Here is a 5,064-nt window from a genome sequence, read left to right as displayed (position 1 = left end):
TGAAAGAACTCATAAAACTTTTTTAAAGTCAGATTAACAACAACCAAACAAATAGCCTCTGACACTGTGGTTGACTCCCTGGGAAAAAGTAAAAGAATGTCATGAATTAAAAACTGCAGCATTTTTCTATCTTTTCTTTTATTAAAAAAATTAAATTATTATTATTGTTACCATTACTACAATGACTATTACTACTATTGGGTTTTTTGTTTCTTTTTTCAAGACAGGGTTTCTCTGTATAGCTCTGGCTATCCTGGAACTCACTTTGTAGACCAGGCTGCCCTCAAACTAACAGAGATCTACCTACCTCTGCCTCTCAAACACTGGGATTAGAAGCGTGTGCCACCACCGCCCAGCAAAATTATAGCTTCAAAGCCGCTGCTGCTGCCTGACTCCAAACAGGACTCAAGCCTCAAATATTTCCTCTTCAGTGCTAAAAGCTCATTTCCCCTGAAATTACCTGTAGTTAACATTTAGAGAGGTAATTTTTGAAACATTTATCACAGTTACCTGCTTCACCAGCAAACACTGGCGATATATATATCATTGACTGTCCCTGAAATGTGAAATATAGACTATGAAAACATGGAGATATTAATGGGGTCTTTTGATATTTGTGAAATGCTTTCTATAAAAAAAATAAAGCAGGCAGTGTCTCCATGTTAAGGTCATTAAATACGAGAATTCATTGCCTCTCAGAACTCAGGCTCTAGCATTGCTACAAACAAGTTTGACCTAAGTTGTTTTTAGGAGGAATGCTTGACACCTTTTCACAACAGCAAGAAGAAACTCTAATGCTAATACGCCATTGATGAATGCAACCATTGATTTTCATGGCATTCATCACGGAAACCACATGAAGAGGCAAAGTCAGGGATTGCAAACGTGTGTGCGGATGCAGCCACCCTGGGGACTCCAGCTTGGGCTGCCCTTGGCTTGGACTCTACTGTATCATTGTTTTTAAATTTCTGAAATCTGTGATGTGGAGCCCTCTTCCTGGCAGAAGCTCACTCTGAGGGTTCTACCGAGGGAGACCGGATGGCACATGGGGTACTAAGTGGTCGTGGAAGGATGGGGTGTATATTACTGCTGCAGACCTACGGGTCCTAGCGTTGCCTTTCCATATGGGTTAAATGGTTTTTATTTGTGGCTACATTATTCTTTTAATTCTCCCAGTCATCTACGGCTCTTTTCATGGGAGAGCATAGACAACTTGACTCACTGGCAGAGAGACAACCATCAGCACAAGAAGGCCCCCTTCTGGCGAAGACAGACAAGAGGGACTTCGAAATGCTGTCTGTTTAGACTGTGTGTTCAGGCTCAAAGTCAGGCCCAGGCTAATGATAGTCTTGCTAGTCCCCCATTACTTTCGTTTACCACAGGGCAGTTGTGATGGTTTGAATGAGATGTCCCCATATTTTTCGTCATTTAAATACCCAGTACCCAGTTAGTGGCCTTGGTTAACTAACTCAGGAAGAATAATGTCCCTGGAGATGAGCTTTGAGGTTTCCAAAGTCAAGTGCTCTTCCCAGTTGGCGCTCCTTGTTTCCAGCTTTTGGTTCAGTTTGTAAGCTCTGAACTGTTTCGGCCACCTTTGCCGCCATGCTTCTCTGCCGTGATGGCGATGGGCTCTTATCCCTTTGGAACCATGGCCCCAAATAATTTCTTTGTTTAATAAGTTGCCTTGATCATGTTTTTTATCACAGAGGTAGAAAAGTGATCAATACAGCAGAAAAGACACTAATGGTGTGGGAGGCAAACTCAGGGGCCTGTGAAAGTAGACAGTCAGCCCCTGCTGCTCTCCACAGAGTGGGGAGAGAGGGTAGCAGCTCTAAGACTGTCCATTCTCTCCTTCTAAGACTGTCCTCCTGATACGATAAACGGCTCTCTTTTGTGCTACATGACTGTCCACATGACATAGCCAATGGACTCTGAGTAAAGATAAGCCTATTTTATCCTCCTCAAGATTCTGGAAACGAAACAGAGGCGACCCCTATTGCAGGCAACGCTTAAGATATAAAGGGCAGGCCCCGGCACGTTGCCAGCTACATAGAAGTGACTTTCAGAGAATCGCAGCACCCTTCAGGAAGACACATGAGATGGAGACAGTATGCTCTGGTTCTCTTCAGCATCCGAGCCCCCCCAGTGCTTGAAGCTTTTAAACCCACGCTGCAGCCATGTCTCTCTCGTGCACAGGCTGAGATCCGGTCACTTGTAATCGCTGAATTCTGGTGAACACAGGGCCCTTCCTCCAATGGGCAGTTCAACGCACTTTCAGGCCCTTACGGAACTACGAAGGACTCAGATGGGCGGCTCCTGTTCTGACTGCAGTTCCTGAAGTCACCTCAGTTCTGGCAGGCGGAGAAGGTGGTGCACGCCTGAGGCGAAGGCCAGGCCAGGGCCTTTGGAGAAGTGGGCAGAAGTGTGGGAACAGGGGCAGGGAAGTCAGCAGTAGAGAGAGTTCAGAGTGAGAAATGGTCTTGCAAAAGAGTCTTAGAGGGGGACAATAAACACATTTCATTGCTTTTATATCATGGTGTTGTGAGGCCGGTGTGTTTAGGTTCCTAGTCCAACAGTGACTGCTAGCTCAGAGAAGGAAGGAAGGACATTTATTCTCGTTTTTCTGGAATATCATTTCTAAGAACCCCCTGGCTGAAAGAACCTGATCAGCCTTGGATATTTTTAATTCTGTACTCTATTGCTAAGTCATCGAGGAGACAAGTGCTGGGGCATTAATAGAGGATCTTCTCGTGGTCCCTTATTTAAAACATGACTGCTTCAATTGGAGAGCAGTAAAACCTCATTATAGCACACTTACAGTTGACATTTCCAGGCTGTATTGTTCATGTTTTTAAGTCCTGGAGAAAAGCCCATTAAAGCCGCGTCACCCACATTAATTCAACATTTAGTCACTTATAATACAAACCCCAGTCTTTTGGAAAATGTCATTAAAAAAGTTTTGCCATATATGGACATTATTTATGGCTTGAGCCCTATTGTCTACTTATAATATGTCCTTTATCAGACCCAAATGCCCACTTCAGAGATTCTCATTCTGAGCAACAACTGGCTTCTTACATTATCCAATGATGCAGGGAAGTTAAATTACAGGCAGTTCATATCATAGAAACAAAATGTTTCCTGCAATTACTGATAAGGGACAGTTCATTTTCTCTCTGTCATTCTGGAAAAAAAAATCCTCCTAACAACAATTCATGCCTGGTTAAACAGGATTTCCACATCTCCTGCTGACATCTTTCCAAATAATTCAGGGCTGTTATTACTGTATAGCCCTGGCAAGGCTCAAAAGCAAGCAGACTTGACGAGTCTGCTCAAAGCACAGCTTAAGTAGTTGTAATTAATAATAATTACATGCCCACTACACTCCAGTTTTATCATATTATCCGTCAATGCAAATAAAAAAAAATCCCCATACAACGCACTTGCAGCAAGATTGGTGCATTAATAAAGCCACGACATAGATGTCCTCACCATAAAGTTTAAAGTATTTGTGCTCATTCCTGTTTTTATTGATGTTCATTATTCTCTGTCTGCTTGCAAAAGGAGGCCTGGGTACCATACAGCATGTGGCCACATTTTTTTTTCCTTGCAAAAGCCTCCTCGTTTCTGCCGTGACTCGGATTCGAACCGAGGTTGCTGCGGCCACAACACAGAGTACTAACCACTATACGATCACGGCGCGCTACCGACGAGCTGAGCACCAAGCTTCCCTAAAAGGCAACTGCAATATTAAAAATTTGTGGAAACACTGCCATCTATTGCCTAAGTGCGTACATTTTCTTGATAGTGCCAAAGACGATCTGCGATCTGCGCTTCTGCTCCTCGATTGAGAGGCCCAGCACCAAAGCCAGCATGGCAGCAGCTCCGCCTTCTTCACTGCCTGGGAAAGTTATCCTAGGAGAAGAGAAACTGGATTCCCTGTCTGTGGAACGGGAATCAAGGCAACAAGGCAGACAAGGTAACAAGACACTGCCTGGCTGCTTCAAGGTTTGCGCTGTTTTTTCAGCGGAGGCTGCACTGCCCACTACGCTGCACTGAATGGCATAAATTGGAGTCTCGGTGTTTGTCTATTTCCACATGCTAAGGTGGCACTGCCATAAAAATATGACAGGGACAAAATGCTCTGAAATTCAGAGGATCTGAGAGGCTAATCTTTCCAAGCAGAGAAACAGAGTATATTCCAAACGAGGCGCGGTTCCCTCCAAACCTGCTGACCCCAAAGCTATTCTTTCCCCCAATTCACTGGTTTAAAGGCACAAAGGAACCGGGCTTCCCTTAGCGTCAGCGTCTCATTGGAGGGAAGATGTTAGCATCCGTGCTCCGTACACTTCAGGGGAGATTTATTACACACTATCTTGTAAAAATTATTCTCCACAAGGTATTTGAAAGGCTGAGAACCTTACATGAAAGCCTACAAAAGAGTCTGTTGCTATAGAATGGGCCGTTATTGGGCTATCTCTTTTAAGCCTTGGAAACCTAGGCGCAGCTGGCTGGGGCTGGTTGGAATGGTGGGTGGATGGTGGGGCACCAAATCAATGTGCCCATTGGTTGCTAGGGGCTGCCTGGTTTCGTGGGGGAGAGTGTCTCTGGAGGTAAGACTCAGACACAAGAGTTCTCTCTCTCTCTCTCTCTCTCTCTCTCTCTCTCTCTCTCTCTCTCTCTCTTTCTCCTATAGCTTCTATCTTCTTCACACTTTCACCGATACTTTTTCTTTCCATGCTGTGGTAGAATATTCTTGCCCAGTTTCCTGGGCTCGGAATGGTCTGTGTAAGAAGCAAGGCAAAAGGTGAAAGAACATGGCAGGTCAGGTCACCAGGCTGAGAAAGGACAAAACGAGTCTCTTGGCAAATAGCAAATAACAATTTCCCAAGTCCAACCTTTGTGGTTTGGTTTGTTTTGTTTCTTGGTTCTTACTATGGTCAGTTTATAATTGAAAACACCATTTTATGAAAAAGATTCCTATAATACAAATTATGGACTAATATTCTGCTTGAATTCCAGCTCGTCACCAATAAACTGGAGAGAGGAGGCCACTTTGTAAAC

The 5,064-nt window shown here is 44.2% G+C and overlaps 1 non-coding gene across 1 annotated transcript; it reads right to left on the bottom strand.

Annotated features, from left to right (window-relative positions):
• Window positions 1-3,628: 3,628 nt before the first annotated feature.
• On the bottom strand, window positions 3,629-3,700 carry Trnah-gug (transfer RNA histidin (anticodon GUG)). Its single transcript has one exon. It is a non-coding gene; the product is annotated as a tRNA-His (tRNA).
• Window positions 3,701-5,064: the final 1,364 nt, after the last annotated feature.

Source organism: Myodes glareolus, chromosome 3 (genome assembly GCF_982192425.1).
Source record: "Myodes glareolus chromosome 3, mMyoGla1.1, whole genome shotgun sequence".
Lineage (NCBI taxonomy): Eukaryota > Metazoa > Chordata > Mammalia > Rodentia > Cricetidae > Myodes > Myodes glareolus.
Note: the sequence above shows the minus strand (reverse complement) of the source record. Positions and strands in the feature narration are given on the sequence as shown.